Here is a 22,082-nt window from a genome sequence, read left to right as displayed (position 1 = left end):
ATATTTTACCAGTGAAAGAAAAAACAGAAACACCTCTATTAAAGGAAAAGTTTAGTGCAGAAAAACATAAAATTGGCAACAAGCTTTTCCCCACATGCAATGGCAAGGAGAGGCTCAGGCCTTGTGTGTGGGCCTCCTTCTGAGTGGTGGATTTGCAACTGTCAGTGAGTCATCTTCTTCTGCCTCTTATGATAATGCAAAACCTTTTCACCCATACTCTAGAAGAGGTGTAAAAAAATAATCACTATTACAGTAGAACTGTGTGTTCTAAACTATCACACATCCCTGAGGAGAGTCTAGTGGTGTGCACATTAGCTATGCTTTTGTCTGAAATTTATCACACTGTCCTCATAGAGAAGCCCCTTTTGCCTCCTTCCATCTCTGCTCCATCTACATATGTGGGGAGCAGTACAAGTAAAGATGGCGATGAGGTCATAATAGATATTGAGGATGCTTGGGTGTTAGTGGAACAAGATGAAGGGGATATGTGTGTACTACTGACACTGAGGATGAGGATGTTGTTGATGTTGTTTGTGTTAGCCACCAGTCGCTGCAATTCTTGCTCATGATAAAAAGAAGCCATTAGGATGCCTGGTTTTAAGACCAAAAAGCCACCTCTTGGGTGTGGGATTATTTTATTCCAAATCGTGATATTGTTTGTGAATTCATCTGCTCCATTATTGAGGCCATATTCAGTAGAGGTAGGGTCATTAGTTATCTTGGCACCTCTTCCATGTTATGTCATTTGTGGTGAGATCATTAAATTTATTTTACAATTTTATAATAATTTGTTATAATTAACAACCTCCTCAACAACCTCCTCATTAGTGATCAAAGGTAGTCCTTAAAGAATGTTCTGAGGGGGCCCAGACAAACCAAGCACTTCAGGCACACAAAAAGTGGCAGTCATTGTCACTTAAGTACTTGGTTTGTTAAACTGTGTAAATGGTTTTTAATATCCAACATATGGGTGGGTGGGAGAGCCCAAGGACAATTCCATCTTGCACCACTTTACAGTCTTTGATGTGTGATAAGATTTCATAGATGTGCTATAAACTGCCTTATATTTGCTCTGTCTCTTACTAATCAGCCAGCTTCCATCAGCCTAAGGCCTTAAGTGGATAAAAACAACATTATGAGCTGCGAGGTATTCAAAATTGATTAGAAATTATTGTTATTGAGGTGAAAAAACTGTAGGAACAAAAAAAGACCAAATTATGTGATTATTGTTATCAATTTAAAAAAAAAAGTCCAAAACCAAAAACAGTAAAGTAGTTTTGGCCACATCAAAACACGACAATGAATTAAAACCAAAATAGAAACCTGCAAACTTGTCCGGCACACATCTCTTTTAACTGATGCTCAATTACATATTTATTCAGGAAGATGTCTATATTCTTGTTTTTGTGTTGTCTGTCATTGTCAAATCCCGGGATTTTTCATTTCTGATCCATCTGAGTCTCAGCCAGTCTTCACTTTTGGCTTTGATGAAGTAAGTGTGTATCACTCTTGTAAATCCCCCATGAGTATGAGTAAATATCAGTATCCACTTGATTTTACTTCTATCGGGCCACACACATCTGTTTGTATGAATTCTGATGGTGACTAAGCTCTGCTTGCTATTTTTGAGAAGGAGCAGTAGGTTTGTTTACACACTATACAGCTCTTATATATCTGTCTCTTAGTATCACTAACAGCTAATCTTGCCACCAAACCATCAAGAAATTTCTGGATGCTATCATAAAACAGGTGTCCTAGCTGCTTGTGCCATAGTTCCATAGACTCACATGTCTCAGAGGCCATCATCGCACAACTCTCCCCTGTGTCCAGGATGTATGGTTGATAGCAACAGGTTGCTGTTGCTATCACAGTCCTTCTTTAATTTTACACAACACACTTGCCCTTTGCAAACTTTGCCTTGAAACCTTTGTTTTACAGGACACTAATAGCAATGAGCTGTCGAAGTCAAAAATATTACATAGAGAGAACATCCAAACTCCACACATTATGAGTCACTTTGTTTGAGAATACGCACAGCGTGCACAGCAATATATGGTAACATACGCATTTACACAGACATGCCACAAAGATATATTCAACACATATTTCATACAGCACATAAATTAAACATATCAAGCACTAGACATTATAAGGTTTTAAATTATATAATGGAGTATAACACCATGTATATGTGTTAATGGAACAGAACAAGATAGACATGTCGTGCTTGATGTCAAAGTGTTCAGATTAATGTGTATGTTAATTTGATACCGGTGGTTAGATTGTAGCACATTGCAATGAGTATTTATGATTGAATGTAGGAATATAAAGCCACAATTCTGAAGTGAACAAAAGGAGCTTTTGTGGGCGGAAACCAGAGGCCAGCCCCTATGATGTCATCTTCAAGGCTTGCATATGAACTGACCAATGACTCATTATGAATGAGAAAGTTCCCTCCCCTGGACCAATAGCGGAAGACATGTACTGCCCCAACATACACAGGGGGTAATTCCAAGTCGATCGCAGCAGGAAATTTTTTAGCAGTTGGGCAAAACCATGTGCACTGCAGGGGAGGCAGATATAACATGTGCAGAGAGAGTTAGATTTGGGTGGGTTATTTTGTTTCTATGCAGGGTAAATACTTGCTGCTTTATTTTTACACTGCAATTTAGATTACATATTGAACACACCACACCCAAATCTAACTCTCTCTGCAAGTGTTATATCTGCCCGCCCTGCAGTGCACATGGTTTTGCCCAACTGCTAACCAAATTCCTGCTGCGATCAACTTGGAATTACCCCCACAGTGTATAGCTGATCCCACACACAAGGTTCCTGTTGTTTTGCTGGGTGCTGATCGAGATGCTGTTCTGTTCAGTTGCTGTTAGCTGGTATGGACGCAGATGCAAAGATGGAGGAAATGGAGCGAAGTGTGCATAGAGGGACAGGGAAATGGTAATTGTATGCTGTGGCTGTAACTGTAATGGATTCGTTTGTATCTGCTTCCTGTGTAAATGTAACATTATAACTGAATGATATATACTGTACATGTGTTATATTGTATACATACCCTTTTAAATATCAAATATATACAATGAGCGATGGACCTCAATCAGACAATGTGTGTGAGTACTTGTTTTCTCTTAAGGGATGTAGTGTTTGCGACGTACAGCGCACTTTTATCGTATATGGTAATAAGATGCGAGTAGCATCTGCAGCATATATTAGCGCTGGCATTTTAAATATCTGTTAGATACACCATGATTGTCCCAACCTTTGTGGCTGTAAGGACATTGTTTCTAATTTTTCTGGCTGTTTTAGGATCACATGTGATCAGTGATGTAAAACTTGATTGCAACTGAATACCTCATGGCTCCCGAGTCCATGTACCAGTAATCCTTCCTGCGAATGTCTGTGACATTTAATGATGACATGTTTCTCTTGTATCGCTTCTTCTGATGTGCAGAATTTGCATCTCTTAGTCTGCATTCATAGACATTTGTATGTGCCACCTTTTGACATACAAAACACTTGTACTTAGGTCTTTTAGACTGAGTGTCCCTTGAACTCTCAGCATTGGTCTCAACTGGTATCTGTTTCACGGAATTGCAGCGCTTTAGCCCTCACAATATGTTTATAATTTAGCCATATTGGATTATAAAACCACTACAAAGAAGTTGAATTCAGGCATTAAATTCTGCAAAGTTGCCATTGCTACCTCATTTTTGTCCACTTGGACTCCAGCAGATGTCAATTGCTGAAATATAACATCCTATCAATGTTTTTATTCATGTCTTTGTATGTACAATTTAACCAGGAGTTAGTGGAGTGCATGGGGTGATTTAAAAAGAAATACCTCGATTATCAATAGGAAAGCAGACAAGGGAGGAGAAGTCATTTTGCAATACTTTGTAGAATATGATACAGAGATTAGGACACAATTGAGTGATGTTAATACATATTTTACAGTTGCATTTAATCCTATACCAAGGATTAAGAAAAATGTTGATGATGTGTTGAAGTTAGGATTGTCTAACATGTGGATTGATCGAGGAACTTTCAATTTTCTTACAGTGCCACACCCTATCTGTCCTATCATATATACATTGCCTAACATGCACAAATTCCATAAAAGTTCCCCAAGGAAGGCCGATTACCTCTGCAGTGGATCTATTTTACAACCAATACCGATATGTGTTAATTATTCTCTTCAGCCATGTGTTAAAGCAATGGAGAGCTATATATGTGATACAGATGACTTCCTGGGGGGTTTGGTGTTGATTGAAGATCTACCTACTGATTGTTTAAAAGCAACATTAGATGTATCTACTTTTTACACTGTTATTCTGCATTTAGAGGGAATTGAGGCAGTGAAACAAGCCCTTGTCTGTGGACCATATGTGGGCCAACCTATTGAGTTCATTCTGGAGTTGATTTACAGTATCTGGTTTTAATGTGTAAACATTTTCAATATCAGGAGGAATACTATATGCAACTCATGGGAACCGCAATGAGTTCAAATTTGGCACCAGGATTTGCTAATCTCTATATGAATAAATATGAAAGAGACAATACTGTGAACAAATATGCAGATAATATATCTTATTCTAAGAGATTTTTCGATGATTTACTTCTGATTTGGAGGGGTGATGCAGAGTCATTCTATGCTATGGTTGATGAAATTAATCAATTAGATAGTCTCATTGGATTCATTGCTTCAATTAATGGACTGTCTATGAATTTTCTTGATGTGATCATTTTAATGTGGAATACACTTTGTTTTGTAAGCCCATAGACAGGAATACTTTACTGTAGGCTACAAGACATCACCCTGACAGATTAAATTCTAACCTTCCAGTTTCACAATTCCTATGGGTTCTAAGAAACAACTCAGATGGGGCCTGCGCTACAGTTCAGTTGAAGGAATGTGTTGAAAGATTTTGTGAACATGGCTATAAACCATCTGTCATTGAGGGGAGTTTTAACAAAGCTAGAAAAATCTACCAAGGAGAAAAGTCAAAAACAGAGTGGGTGCTAAAGCTGATAGGATCATTTTGGGTACGTACTGTGACACTAACCTTAAAAATGTGAAGCAATCCATTCATCAGATCTGGCCTATAGTGGAGATTAAACCTGCTTTTAAGAAAATGAGGTGTACACCTCCACGGTATGCGGTCAAGATCCCGCCGGACGGAATCCCGGCGGTCGACATACCAACGCCGGAATCCCGACCGGCACAATCCTGACATATTCTTCCTCCGTGGGTGTCCATGACACCCATAGAGGGAGAATATAATAGTGTGCCCGCAGTGTGGCGAGCGAAGTGAGCCAGCAAGGGGCTGCATTCTGCTCACCACCCTTGTCGGGATTGTGTGGATGGGAATCCGGCGTTGGTATTTCGACTGCCGGGATCCCGTCCAGCGGGATTTAGTACTGATCCCACCTCCACTACTAAGCATACGGAGAGGTCATAATTTGAAAGATCATCTTCTGATGTCCAATATGGCATTTGGTTTAAGAAGTGCAGTGGTTGTTTCATGTGCTTAAATTGTACAACCTGCAGGGCTCTGATTACTGGATCATACTTTTACCTTCCACATAATGGTACCAAAATAAACTTCAAACATCATTTGACCATGTATGCTTGATCACATGGTCTACTATTTGATGTACCTTTTTGGGCTGATGTATGTAAGCAAGATGATACAAAGTTTTTGAGAATGGATGAATCCGCACATCTATTCATTTGGCATATGCAAATAGCACTACTAAGAAGCTGGTGTCGCACATTTTTTACATATATGATGAGATATATGATGGATTCCACCCTTGGCCAGAGGTGGAGATTGAGGATTACTTATTTTAAAAAGGGAGGCAAGGTGAATCCCCCATCAAGGCATGGTGTCACCAAGAGAACTTAATGAGTACAACAATTTAAGTAATTTTTTTGAGAACAGCTAATGTTTATATTTGCTTTAGTGCATGAATTTGCATCAGTGAATGACTCTGCTTATTTTTTGCCTGATGATTGATCAATTGAGAGTTTTTCTATGTGTAGTTATATTTTAATTAGAGATGTGCGCTGTACCATTTTTGATGGATTTGTCTCTGATTTGTTGTCTGGCTTTGGATTTGCCAATCCGCTGTGACTGGTTTTGGAATTTGATTTGGATTTAGATTTGGATTTTTTTGAAAAATTGACAAAAAAGATAAAATCACTTAATTTGGGCCTTTCCTTTTTTTGTTCCTAAAGTAGTATTAAACTCAATAACATACATTTCTAGTCATTTTCAGTAAATTTTGACCACCTCACATCTTACGATATTGCAAAGGCTACAGCGACCTGTTTGGTCACTAAGCGAGAGAGCAGCGGCACAAACACATGGCAGTTTATAGCCCATCTATGAAACATTGCCACACAGCAGTGGCAGAATTGAAAGTTGGTGCAATATGGAATTGTTCTTAGGCCCTCCCTCCCACCATTATGTTTAATATTAAAAAGGACATGCACAGTTTAAGAAACCAAGCACTTCAGCAACAGGGACTGACAATATTGCAGTTAATAAAGTTACATTTTTCCCCTATAATTTTATATATATCTGTGCACACAGTAATTTGGATCCACCTCTGCATTGTTATTAAATATGAAATTTGAAATTTGATTTTTTTTTTATTGTTTATGACCGGTCAAATATAATAATAATTTTTTATTAAACTATATTATATAAATGATTGGAGTTGGAATTATTGGATTCTTAGCCATAATGTGTATTTCAATATATAGCGCAGGGGGATGTTTTTTTCAGTGTTTCTAGTTTATACACCTGGTGATTTAGGTGTTCTATTTGGCTTGTAAACCCCAAGTCAATTTCTCTTACTGCTGCTTATTAAATAAAGGTGTGGAATTTTACCAGTGGGAACACCAGTTGATTATAGTCGGTTATTAGCGCCAGGTTACTTTTCTTTTTGGCCAGTACACATTATACATTATACCACACACCGTAATGCCATTTACACAATATGCCACACACCGTAATGCCCTTGACACATTATGCCACACACAGTAATGCCTGTGACACATTATGCCACACACTACAATGCCGTGATACATTATTCCACACACCGTAATGCCTGTGACACATTATGCCACATACTGTAATGCTTGTGACACATTATGCCACATACCGTAATGCTTGTGATACAGTATTCCACACACCGTAATGCCTGTGATACATAATGCTACACACCGTAATGTCTGTGACACATTATGCCACATACCGTAATGCCTGTGACACATTATTCCACACACCACACTGCCTCTGACACATTATGCCACACACCACTATGCCTGACACATTATGCCACACTGCAATGCCCGTGATACAGTATTACACACACCATAATGCCTGTGACACATTATGCCACACACCACATTACCCTGATACATTATGCCACATGCCACAATGCCTGTGATACATTATACCACAGACCGTAAGGCCAGTGATACATTATGCAACACACCGCAATGCCCCTGACACAATATACCACACACAACAGTGCCTCTGACACATTATGCTATACACCGCAATGCCTGTGACACATTATGACACACACCACAATGCCCCTGACACATTATGCCACACACTACTATGCCTGACACATTATGCCACACTGCAATGCCCGTGATACAGTATTACACACACCATAATGCCTGTGACACATTATGCCACACACCACATTACCCTGATACATTATGCCACATGCCACAATGCCTGTGATACATTATACCACAGACCGTAAGGCCAGTGATACATTATGCAACACACCGCAATGCCCCTGATGGGAAGCATTTGATATGCCACCTGTCGGGATCCCGGTGCTCAGCATATCGGAGCCGGGATCCCGAAAGCCGGCATACTGAAAACTATTCTCCCTCTTGGGGTGTCCATGACACCCCTAGAGGGAGAATAAATAGCTCGGCATAGCATAGTGTACCGCTGTACCCGCAGTGAGCCCGCAAGGGTCTCTTTTGTGCTCACCCCACTGCCGGCATTCCGGTGGTTGGAATCCCAGCGCCGGTATGCTGGGAGCCGGGATCCTGACCTTCGGTATAATGTAGTACACCCACCTCTGACACATTATGCCCCACAGTAAGACTTCTAATTACTTTTAAATTATCTGCTCATTGCCAGGGCTTTCATGCTCTGGGTTCCATGCTCATTGCCAGGTGTTGCATGCTCTGGGTTCCATGCTCCTTGCCAGTGGTTTCATGTGCTGGGTGTCATGCTCATTGCCAGGGGTGTAATGCTCATTACCAGGGGTTTCATGCGCTAAGAGTCATGCTTGTTGTCATGGGTGAATGCTCATTACCAGGGATTTCATGCGCTAGTAGTCATGCTCATTGCCAGGGGTGAATGCTCATTGCCAGGGGTGTAATGCTCATTGCCAAGGGGTGTGTGCTTGCTTCCAGGGGTGTAAATTGTTGACGGCAGGTAGTGGCTGGTGCCGCTGCCAGTGCTGAGCATTCCCAGCACTTCCGGGTAATGCTGCAGTGTTGTGCAGGGACAGGGGAGTCAGACTCTAGAGGTCAAGTATGACCTCTAGCATCTGTCTCCTCCAAGGTGGCAGACAATTTTGGAGGGACATTAGCAGATTTACATGCAGATGGCCAGTTTGCATGGGAATCTGCTGTGCCCCCCGAAAAACTGGTGCCTCCAAGTGGCTGCGGGGGCTGTAGTTACGCCAGTGTTTGTGCATGACATCACCATGGATATGAACTTCTTTTTCAAACACTTCCATAGCATATGAGTTTTTTTGTTCTGCTTTTAAAATATTGCAACTAATATTTCAGTTAAAACCTCAAATACTTCCCATCAGTGGCAGCTCCAGAGGTGGGGATGCAGCGCAGTCCAGAATTCAAATAGGGGAGCCACACTAACTGCCTGTGAGTCCCAGCTGGTGATGTTTGGAAGTGTTTAGGGTGGCAGTTGGTGTGGATTCCCTATTTAAATTTTGGACTGTGCTGCAGCTCTTATGCTTCTTATGCTGGTTTTATTTTTTATAAAATATTTTATAGTTTTCCAACAATTCGTTCAGCCATGTTGAATGTGACAGAGAGCTAGAGGCGGGAATAGGGGATGTCATTTAAAAAGCATATATGATGCACACAGCATTTCTTGCACCACATTGATTCTCCCACAAATACTTAAGAATGTACTTCCTACTCTCCACACTTGGGAAACACTTTCACAGGGAAGAAATACACCTGGATGTGTAGATAGATGGACAAAACTTCTGTTTCATCAGATATATTTTATTTTGCTTTTATTACATTTTTATTATAAAATTCTGCCTAGGGTAACTTCGTATATTGCTTATATTAATGAAAAGATGGAAGACCTTTGAAGAGATGTTGACCCATTTATTTATTTGGTACCAGTTATTTATATAGCGCACACATATTCTGCAGCACTTTACAAAGAATAGTGACCTATTCCCATCTGTCCCTGTCCCAGTCGAGATTACAATCTATTTTCCCTACCACACCTATACTCAAACACATACAAACAAGGGTTAATTTTTTTGTTGAGGGTCAGATAACCTACCAGTATTTTTTGGGATTGTGGGAGGAAACTGGTGTACCCAGTGGAAATCCACACAACTATGTGGAGAATATACAAACTCCACACAGTTAATGCTGTGGTGTGAATCGAACCCACAACCTCAGTGCTGTGAGGCAGTAATGCTAACTATTACACCATCCATACTGCCCATGTCTTCTGAATAGCTTCCCACAGCCCCCTGATATTTGTAGGTGCATGATCATGGGTGTGACTGTGAATGGACTCCACACCTGAACCCTACCATCAGCCTGAAACAACTGCAACTGTGACTCATTGATTCACACCATATGTTTCTAGTCCGCCAGTGTTGCTTGCCTGCACAACTACGGGAATGGAATGTCCCATCTGTCGGGCCCCTACTATCATACCCTCTGATAATTCACATTACCTTGCCATGAGCACCCTAGCTGGTGTTCATACTGACTCACCAGATGTCAGATTACAATTTATGCAGGTCTAAGCATTTCCAAGACATCACAGTACAGTGGCGCCACCTACCGTTATCATTACATACTGCTATCCTATGACTTTTGGCACTTCTGTGGTATGAAAATGTCACCCTCCCAATCTCACAGTACAGTCTTGCAAATGCATTTCACAAAGTTGGCATGGCGGGACAGAGATTCCAAAAAATCTCTGTCCTGCTAAATGCCTAGAAGCAATGTCATAGCTACCACTATAACTTTGTTCACGAATTTAAAATCAGAGTACATATTGCCAATGGGACTGGGTAAAGAGGTATCTGGAGGATTCCTCTATTGTAAACTTTGCAAAACAGTAGCCCATGCCATATTCAGAGGCCATTAGCTGCCAGGCCAAGCTCTGCTTAGCAAATCCAACCAGTTAGTAGCCCCCATAGAAACCTATGGGTACAGCTTTAGTGGTTGGAAATGGAAGTTCCTCCTTGTTATTTCCTTATTTGCTCCTTAAATTTTGCTGGGATCCCCACAAAATTGTCTGTTTTTGGGTTATTTCTCACAAAATAACATTAATAAATATGCTTGTAAATACCATCTCCATAGAAAACTATGGGTACGACTGATGTGAGAGCTGGCAGACAGAAATCTGGAAATATCTCAAATAACTCCTGCTTTCTGTATTTTTACATACTAGCGACAAAATCCTGCCAGGAAATATCTGTAAACAACAGTTTATGCATATTTGAAGGGCAAAAGTGGTTAATAAAATGCCACAAAATCTGTCTATTATGGGTTTTATTAAAACACTTGAATATACTGTGTACAAAACAAACAGGAACAGCACAGTCGATACAGCAACCTTTCCAAGGATGAATGGACTGGTCTTTAAATCCTTGTTAGCTATTTTCAATACATAATTGGACAAGGACTCCATGGGCCAAATGTAATAGAGTGAGAGTTTCAGAAAGTGAGAGATTTGGTAAGGTTTTTCAGTTTATTTTAAAGTGGCAATCATTTACACTGCAAAATCAGGTTTATCTTGCCACTTTTAAAAAAAAACTGCAAAACCTTACCAAATCTCTCACTTTCTGAAACTCTCACTCTATTACATTTGGCCCCATCTGTCTTGTTTGAAGGAGGACTACACTGAATTAGACATTCTCCTTGATGGAGCTGTTGGATTAAATGTGTAATGTCGGAGATGGTATGGCAGAGTAATGGTACACACCACCAGCATATGCCCTAAAGTCACTGAACAGTCCAGAACTTAACCAGTAGAGTGGTTTATTTAGCAGTAACTGGGATGCACAGGCATGCTTATAGTTGCTTGTAACAAACTGTCAGCATGGAATGGAGCCGGTGACTACAGTATGTTGGTTACAATGCAAGATGCAAGCATTGTACACATTGTGGATTGCAGAATTCACACATCCATGTCCCACTGTGGCACTCTAACACAGTGAAAAGATAGCGCTGCACTTGCACAGAAGTACAGTCGGTGGCCATCTTAGTTAGGGATTGAAGCCTCACTAAAGGAGCCAACTTGCAGATTGCACAGTAGCATTCTCTTGGATTCAACAAGAGCAGTATCAAGAAGCATCATCATCATCAATGAAGTTGCTAATCTCTTGAAGACAAACTCACCTAAAGTCACCTTGCTTTATACATTACTGATCCATAAGAATCTACTGAAGTCCCTGGTGAGGCCAATTATTTCATTTAGGGACTCATTATTTAATAATATGTCTAAGTGTATGGACACCTATTGCAACCATGAGTGCATGCTCAGAGAAGCTCATTTAAAAAGACACTACAACACTTTTGGTGAAATGAAGTTGAACAAATCATGTTCCCACTAACATGTTGCTTTTTACCATGGCTGTATTTAGTTTATGCACCAATATCCAAATCAGATGGGCATACGTTCCACCAAACACCTCTTGGAAATGTGTATGGAGTAAAATGGACCTGAACCAGGTCTTCTTGCACTGCTCAGGTTGACATTTACAATAAATAATAATAAATATATTAACAAGTTCTTTCTGCAATTAACATGCTGTCCTATGGGCAATAATGTAGCACCTACCTACCTGTCATGCTAGTGACAAATCATCCACATACACAACTACAACAAATAGTCTCTGATCTATTTTCTTGAGATACAGATAGTGATTAGTCTCTGAGCGCACATGTCTAGTACAGCACCTGACTTTATGTTCCAAAATGGCCACTCTGCTTCAGACCATATAAAGACTTTTCCCTCTTGGAACATGTCAACAGTATAATGCTTGGATGGGTACTTATATATTTCTTCAATAAGGTCTCCATTCAAGAAAGGTGAGTCAAAACTTAACTGGTACAGCAACAATTCATGCAAGGTAAAAATGGAAGTTAATAAACATAGTTTACTGTACCTTGCCACAGGCAAAAATATTTCACTGCAATCAATCCAATCAATATATATATCATTTTTGTGACAAGCTGGGCGTTGTAACAGGCAACAGTTCCATCTACATTTTACTTTTTGCAGAAGAATCACTTGTTCTTAATTTTCTTACTGTTGCTTGGCCTGTTCTCAATGGTCCATGTATTGTTGTCATGTAAATATATAATTTCTCTGTCTATTGCTGACTTCTATTTTTCCCAGTCATAACTTGATTTAGCCGCTTGGATTTTTTAAGGTTCACAGAGAAAACAATGGCAGATGTATTAAGCCTGGAGAAGTGATAAAGCAGTGATAAAGTAGAGATAAGAAGAAGGTGATAACACACCAGCCAATCAGCTTCTGTCATTTTTCAAACTCGTAAAGATTGGCTGGTGCATTATCACCTTCCACTTATTACTACTTTATCACTTCTCCTGGTCGTAAAGATTGGCTGGTGCATTATCACCTTCCACTTATTACTACTTTATCACTTCTCCTGGGTTAATACATCTGCCCTAATATTTGCAAACTCCTCATTATATGGGTGGCTTTCCTTTGTTTGTTCTCACAGAATACATGTTCTGCGGTAGTGTAACCACAGTGGAAGTCTCTAAATAAAACACACTTTCATCTGTAGCAGGGCCGGTTCTTGCCCTTGCGGCGCCCCGGGCAAAAGTTAGGGGCGTGGCTTAACATGGGGGCGTGGTCAGTCACGCCCCCCATTTGTAGCGCCGCTGAAAAATAAAATAAAAAAAAACAGTATACTTACTGTACCCCGCTCCTGTTTCCAGACCCTGCAGACCGGCGCCGCTCTTCTCCTCGGATCTATGGGAGAGACGTCAGTCATGACGTCTCTCCCATAGCACAGCATAAGCGCTAGAGGTCAATTATGACCCCTAGCGTCTATGCCACAATGCTGTGCGGTGCGCGATGACGTCATCGCGCACCGCACACCAAAGGTCCTCTCCATGAAGGGAAACTAGACGCTTAGCGTCTGATTCCCTTCAGAGCGGGGGAGGACCAGAGCCACGAAGGGAAACCAGACGCATAGCGTCTGGTTCCCTTCTCACAGCGGGAGGGGGGGCACAGCGGGGGGACACTGCTGGGGCGCACACTGACAGTGGAGGATCTTGCCATGGTGCGGCGCCCTCCGGATGGCGCCGGCGCCCTCCGGAAGGCGGCGCCCCGGGCAAAAGTCCTGCTTGCCCGTGGCAAGATCCGCCACTGATCTGTAGGCATATCCAATTAAACTAACGTGTGCTGTAATTTTAGTTCCAGCTTTGTGTTAGATTTTGCTGTTTTAAGAAAACTACATCACTGGACTTTAAAAGCTTTTTCTTTTTAATGTCACATACAGTAGTCTGTATCCCTTACTCTCTTTGCAGTATCAAAGCATGCTACATTCCATTGACTTGGGATACAGCTTACAGGGAGTATCCAATAAGCCTAAAAATTTCTTAGCGATTTTAATTTTTATGGACTATTCTATTTTCTCCCTATCCAATTATTACCTTGAAAAGCTTTCTATTTTCAGGTGAAAACACACAGGATCTGGGATAAGTTCCCGGACCTATGTGTTTTCATGAAAAATAAATAAAAAATAAATAGGCTTATAGGGCTGGTTATCAGGGATTTTTTTTTTGCCTACCTTCAGCAGGTGGAAAGAAAACCTTGATAAGTGCTGCTGGCAACTGCTTTTCAGAGACAACTGAATTTCCCTGGGGGGTCAATTAGCCAAGGTAAATTACCACGTCTAATTGTATATCACCATTAGGGGTAAATGTAGTAGGGTTCGAGTTGCCAGAGGTCCGAGATTTCGTCCAAGATTTACCATATTTTTAAAGTGACAATAATTTACAAGGCAAAACAAGGTTGGTTTTGCCTTGTAAATGATTGCCGTTTTAAAATTGCACCCATTCTCAGAGGAAACCCCAGACCTCCAGCAACTCAGACCCTATTATATTTACTCTCTAGTCTCTTTTCTTTTGGAATGTGGGTGTATGTTCTGCATCTAAACACTCTGAGATTATTGATATTTGGCTTGTTTCCAGACCATGCTTCTTGCTGTGTTTTGCCTTTTGCAGCAGCTACAGGTACATGATTCTTTAAGTATACTGCCATAGACACTGCTTCTGTCCACAAACACTTTTTTTCTAAGCTTGCATCACTCAGCATTGTCTATGGTTTTTCCATAATTGTGCTATTTGCACCCTTGCTGCCACCAATTTGTTCTGGTGTGTATGCAATGGTTAACAAGAGATGAGCAGTTCGGATTACCTGAAATATGATCCTCCCCAAACTTCCGGGTTCTGAGTATGAGTCCTGGCTTGGGTTTTCCCGCCAGACTCGGAATTCAAATTAAGGCAAAATGTCATCCTCCCAGAATAGGATTCTCGTGGGTTTTGCATTCTATACAAGGTGACTCATTGCCATTTCACTCCAGTTACACTGCTGTGTGTTGCGCTGTATTGTGCTGTGTCCATTAAGTGGCCGTGCTGTGTCCATCTACAAGTGGCTGTGCTGTGTCCAGTCCCCTTAGTCAACTTCTGTCACAGAGTGGTGCTGCACTGACTCTGCAGACAATACCTCTCCCACTGCATTCACATATAAGCAGTATGACTCTGTATTGTCCATTGCCAAAAAGTATAAAATAAATAATAAATGTAAAAAAAGTAAAAAAATTGATTTTTTTTAAAGATTGTCAACCTGTGTGCACTGTACTCCAGTGTGTTTGTTCACATACATATACAGGTCCTGTGACTCCAAGCAGTGTGAGCTGAGCTGTCAGTTTAAAAAATAATGTAAAAAATATTGTATAATTTGTTTGTACTGTGCTGTGCACTCTACCCTAGTAAGCTCTGTACCCCAGTGCACTTTGTTCACTTCACGTACATATAAAAGTAGTCTGACTGCAGTGTGAGCTGAACTACCAGTAAAAAAATGGCTAATGATCAATTTAGAGAAGAGCAGGAGCAGCAGCCAAATACTATCGCTGCAGTTGCTGCAGCTAGAGATAATGACGATACTAGTACTTCAACATCATCTAAAGCTGATGCGCAAGTGCATAAAGCATTTGTCAGGGCAGCTGAAATAAAACAACAACAACAACAACAACAACAACAACAACAACAACAACAACAATATTTTACCAGTGAAAGAAAAAACAGAAACACCTCTATTAAAGGAAAAGTTTAGTGCAGAAAAACATAAAATTGGCAACAAGCTTTTCCCCACATGCAATGGCAAGGAGAGGCTCAGGCCTTGTGGGTGGGCCTCCTTCTGAGTGGTGGTTTTGCAACTGTCAGTGAGTCATCTTCTTCTGCCTCTTATGATGATGCAAAACCTTTTCACCCATACTCTAGAAGAGGTGTAAAAAAAAGAAATCACTATTACAGTAGAACTGTGTGTTCTAAACTATCACACATCCCTGAGGAGAGTCTAGTGGTGTACACATTAGCTATGCTTTTTTCTGAAATTTATCACACTGTCCTCATAGAGAAGCCCCTTTTGCCTCCTTCCATCTCTGCTCCATCTACATATGTGGGGAGCAGTACAAGTAAAGATGGCGATGAGGTCATAATAGAAATTGAGGATGCTTGGGTGTTAGTGGAACAAGATGAGGGGGATATGTGTGTCCTAACTACACTGAGGATGAGGATGTTGTTGATGTTGTTTGTGTAAGTTAGCCACCAGTCGCTGCAATTCTTGCTCATGATAAAAAGAAGCCATTAGGATGCCTGGTTTTAAGACCAAAAAGCCACCTCTTGGGTGTGGGATTATTTTATTACAAATCGTGATATTGTTTGTGAATTCATCTGCTCCATTTGTGAGGCCAAATTCAGTAGAGGTAGGGTCATTAGTTATCTGGGCATCTCTTCCATGTTATGTCATTTGTGGTGAGTTCATTAAATTTATTTTACTATTCAATAATAATTTGTTATAATTAACAACCTCCTCAACAACCTCCTCATTAGTGATCAAAGGTAGTCCTTAAAGAATGTTTTGAGGGTGCCCAGACAAATCAAGCACTTCAGGCACAAAAAAAGTGGCAGTCATTGTCACTTAAGTACTTGGTTTGTTAAACTGTGTAAATGGTTTTTAATATCCAACATATGGGTGGGTGGGAGAGCCCAAGGACAATTCCATCTTGCACCACTTTTCTGTCTTTCATTTGTGATAAGATTTCATAGATGTGCTATAAACTGCCTTATATTTGCTCTGTCTCTTACTAATCAGCCAGCTTCCATCAGCCTAAGGCCTTAAGTGGATAAAAACAACATTGTGAGCTGAGAGGTGTTCAAAATTGATTAGAAATTATTGTTATCGAGGTGAAAAAACTGTAGGAACAAAAAAAAGACCAAATTATGTGATTAGTGTTATCAATTTAAAAAAAAAAGTCCAAAACCAAAAACAGTTAAGTAGTTTTGGCCACATCAAAACACTACAATGAATTAAAACCAAAATAAAAACCTGCAAACTTGTCCGGCACACATCTCTTTTAACTGGTGCTCAATTACATATTTATTCAGGAAGATGTCTACATTCTTGTTTTTGTGTTGTCTGTCATTGTCAAATCCCGGGATTTTTCATTTCTGATCCATCTGAGTCTCAACCAGTCTTCACTTTTGGCTTTGATGAAGTAAGTGTGTATCACTCTTGTAAATCCCCCATGAGCATGAGTAAATATCAGTATCCACTTGATTTTACTTCTATCGGGCCACACACATCTGTTGGTATGAATTCTGATGGTGACTAAGCTCTGCTTGCTATTTTTGAGAAGGAGCAGTAGGTTTGTTTACACATTATACAGCTCTTATATATCTGTCTCTTAGTATCACTAACAGCTATTCTTGCCACCAAACCATCAAGAATTTTCTGGATGCTATCATAAAACAGGTGTCCTAGCTGCTTGTGCCATAGTTCCATAGACTCACATGTCTCAGAGGCCATCATCGCACAACTCTCCCCCGTGTCCAGGATGTATGGTTGATAGCAACAGGTTGCTGTTGCTATCACAGTCCTTCTTTAATTTTACACAACACACTTGCCCTTTGCAAACTTTGCCTTGAAACCTTTGTTTTTCAGGACACTAATAGCAATGAGCTGTCGAAGTCAAAAATATTACATAGAGAGAACATCCAAACTCCACACATTATGAGTTGCTTTGCTTGAGAATACGCACAGCGTGCACAGCAATATATGGTAACATACGCATTTACACAGACATGCCACAAAGATATATTCAACACATATTTCATACAGCACATAAATTAAACATATCAAGCACTAGACATTATAAGGTTTTAAATTATATAATGGAGTATAACACCATGTATATGTATTAATGGAACAGAACAAGATAGACATGTCATGCTTGGTGTCAAAGTAATCAGATTAATGTGTATGTTAATTTGATACCGGTGGTTAGATTGTAGCACATTGCAATGAGTAGTTATGATTGAATGTAGGAATATAAAGCCACAATTCTGAAGTGAACAAAAGGAGCTTTTGTGGGCGGAAACCAGAGGCCAGCCCCTATGATGTCATCTTCAAGGCTTGCATATGAACTGACCAATGACTCATTATGAATGAGAAAGTTCCCTCCCCTGGACCAATAGCGGAAGACATGTACTGCCCCAACATACACAGGGGGTAATTTCAAGTTGATCGCAGCAGGAAATTTTTTAGCAGTTGGGTAAAACCATGTGCATTGCAGGGGAGGCAGATATAACATGTGCAGAGAGAGTTAGATTTGGGTGGGTTATTTTGTTTCTGTGCAGGGTAAATATTTGCTGCTTTATTTTTACACTGCAATTTAGATTACAGATTGAACACACCACACCCAAATCTAACTCTCTCTGCAAATGTTATATCTGCCCCCCCTGCAGTGCACATGGTTTTGCCCAACTGCTAACCAAATTCCTGCTGCGATCAACTTGGAATTACCCCCACAGTGTATAGCTGATCCCACACACAAGGTTCCTGTTGTTTTGCTGGGTGCTGATCGAGATGCTGTTCTGTTCAGTTGCTGTTAGCTGGCATGGACGCAGATCCAAAGATGGAGGAAATGGAGCGAAGTGTGCATAGAGGGACAGGGAAATGGTAATTGTATGCTGTGGCTGTAACTGTAATGGATTAGTTTGTATCTGCTTCCTGTGTAAATGTAACATTATAACTGAATGATATATACTGTACATGTCTTATATTGTATACATACCCTTTTAAATATCAAATATATACAATGAGCGTTGGACCTCAATCAGACAATGTGTGTGAGTACTTGTTTTCTCTTAAGGTATGTAGTGTTTAGGATGTACAGCTCACTTTTATCGTATATGGTAATTAGATGCACCTGGCGTCTGCAGCATATATTAGCGCTGGCATTTTAAATATCTGATAGAAATAAATTTGACTCTTACGGATGGGAGCTCATCCGGGATATCACGTTCTTAATGATTTCACTGTACAAATGCGGCTGTGGTCTACCAGCTAACGATGGACGCATCTTGATGCTGCTGAATCACTTGCTGTTTGTTTTTTGTGTTATCAGTAAGGCGCTGATATGAAATTCAAGGGACAATATATTTCTTTGTTGTGGGAGTGTGAAGTGCACAGTATTTAAAATGCTACAGCATATTTTTATTGTTGCAAAACAAAGTTCAAATAAGTCATATTGTGTTTGATTCAGATTGGATTGTTTATCTGTTAAGTAAATTTAAAAGAGCATTTAAAAGTTGGTTCATAGGTATAATATAGCTGTGTTAGCATGCTGAGGCCAATTCGCATACTTTTAAACCCAGGCCTAAAGTACCTTCTGGTGCTTGTATAGCTGGTGATTTCTTTGTGACAAAGGAGCTGGCCACATGGTGTCCTCCATTTTGAGCTAGCCACATGGTGTCCTCCATTTTGGGCTAGCCACATGGACTGTCCACCATCTTGTCAAGAACACGATGGGAATAAGGGGGAGGAGCAGTGGCCATTTTAGGAAGGTCACTTTATCCAACTTAGCTAAATAGCTGACTTTCAGTCTGGTTAAAACAGTTTCCTTTGTCACAAAGAAACAACATATATGTACAAATCCAACACCATTTATAAGCTACCAATGAATTTATTTAACCCATGCCATAGTCAATTACAAATAGTTTCAATTGGGCCTAGTGAGAGTTAATAATGAAATGAATACTTGTTGTAAGAAATTACATACAGATTTTTTTAAAAAGTATTTTTTTTCTTTCTTTCCAGGATTTGGTAACTCTCTGTTTGCTAGGGTAGGATAGCCATTGAAATGTTAATTAACTTGTTTAGCCACTAGTAGAGCAAGGCAAATATCTTTGATATGTAAATTATAGAGGCTCTGAGAGAAACTACATTCATTCAGTGTGTTTACGAATACATATGAAAGGGTTAAGGGTCTCATAGGAGTGCAGTAAATGGTGTATATGTATATTATATTATTATAATTATGTGTATATTTATATCAGCGTATGTTCTGCAAGATAGCTATCTAATCTGAATCATAGCATTTAAATTATAGTCAATAGTCATTATAGATCTGCAAAGAATCGGATACGTTTATTTGCTATATATTTGAGATAGTGTGTTAAGGGAGTAATTATAAAAACACAAAACACAGTTCCGGCCTAAAAGTTTAGGTAAACACTTGAAGGAGGATTACCTTTGGGGGTAACTTCCGGCGAGTGTAAGGAACAATTGTGTATTGTGTAAGTGAGCAATAGCATTTTTGCTCACATTTGATCGTGATAAGTGTGGTATATTAAGTTGCGAACGCAAGGTGTACACGTGGTACGGTACACGAGGTAAGCATACAGGAACGCGCACATGGCACAGGGACGCACATGGTTGCGTGCTTACACAAAGTTGCGTGAAGTAGTGAGCGCAAGTTTAACCACACAATAGAAATACATTTAAACGGTGGGATAAAAGATTTGTAGTTATACCGTAGCAAGTAACTATCCGATTTTAAAAGCAGATTAATATACAGTAATATTTTGTTTAAAGTGCACTACCTCTGGGACAAGCTATCAATCAAAGGGAGTGATATTTTTCTTTACAGAAAAACACTGTGTATTTGTGTGAGTGGATGGTAGGAGTGGATGTATTGAACCCCGGAAGTCGGGAACCCCCGTGGAAGATGCTGAGTTAGCAGAGGCTCGCGGCGTGGAAGGGTTGCAACCTCATGTATTAATAAGTGGATTGAGGCACGTACTGTGTGAAAACGTGCAAAGGAGCGTGATAAGTAGATTGTGAAGTATTGAAGTTTAAGGTTTTTGTGTTACGCTCTGGCTGAGGAGCACAGCTTGTGAATTTGACTCCCTTGATCGTAGGGCATATAGATAACAAGTATCTATAGGCCGTGCATTTGGACTGCGCGTCCGTGTGTTATACGCGGTGCAACGTGATACCATTTGCATTATTTTGCTCAGTTTTGTCATATGCGCTTTGTAGAGCATACGCAGACGTGATTTGTGTAAACAAAGGGGTTTTCGCTGAGTTTCTCAGGAAATCTCCCTGGTGGGCGTTCACTGGAGAGGGTGATCGATATGTTGTTTCTCATCCTACAAAAACTCCAGTGGAAAGATACCGAAAAGGTTTTTTCGCTTGCTCTCCCCGGAAAATATTCCAACAGAACCTCCATTGAAAGAAATTACAGTGCTGAAGGGTCTGGTAGCAGTCCAAAGGTTGGGTACATCGCGGCCCCACTATTTACAGTGGGTCGTATTACAGGCCAGCAGGGACTGGGGTGAGTGAAAGCACTCAGTAAGAACTTTCACCGTCTGCTTGCATTGTTCATTTGGTGTTTGTGCAAAAAGGCCCACAATTGGAGCCAAGTGCACAAGCGAGAGACGTTCAGCAGCCAGGGTTCAGGCTGAAGAAAAAGAAGGGCCAAGAGGGTCCTCAAGGTTAGTAATGTGTGGTAAGTATGGTCCACATGCAGAGGCTTTTTGTGATGAATGGGTATGTATGACTGCTGATGATAGGGCATAATTTCCTAGGGTTGGTGAGTTTGATCCAGAGGTATTGCAGGTAGTATGTCTAACCAAAGTCATATTAGACAAGAACAGAAATATAATAACTGTTTGAGCTTGTAGCAACAATAAATAAGTAGAAAAAAGACAAAGCAAGTACACCGCCATATGTGGATGTGGAAGCAGTTATAGCCAGCATACAAACTATAGAAAATAATACAAATAAAAATATGAAAAAATATGAATGTAACCTATATATGTACTAATGAATGTCAAAGTTGTATTCAGGAGAAGAAGGTGACCTGACTGGTTTCAGCCATTTCTCATGCACTCAGAGGAGTATCCAACCGGTAAAAGAGGAGCAGTAGCCTGCAGGGGAAGTGGCTGAGACCAGTGGAACTGGTAAGTGTGGAGTCATTCGAGTACATATATAGTAAAACCCAAAAATATAATGAAAAATCAAGTAAGTAACGTCATAAATGGAGAATATCCTGTCCGCACATTAGTATTTCCCAGTAGGAAAGTGGACAGAGATAGTGTAACCCCCAGGTATTTCTTTTAGTTACCATATAAGAAGTATTCATTTCTAGTAATACCCCTAGTCTAGATGAGTTCGGAAATGTTTGTT

This window comes from Pseudophryne corroboree, chromosome 1 (genome assembly GCF_028390025.1).
Source record: "Pseudophryne corroboree isolate aPseCor3 chromosome 1, aPseCor3.hap2, whole genome shotgun sequence".
In the NCBI taxonomy this organism is placed as follows: domain Eukaryota; kingdom Metazoa; phylum Chordata; class Amphibia; order Anura; family Myobatrachidae; genus Pseudophryne; species Pseudophryne corroboree.
The sequence above is the reverse complement of the archived record's forward strand: the minus strand, read 5'-3'. Positions refer to the sequence as shown.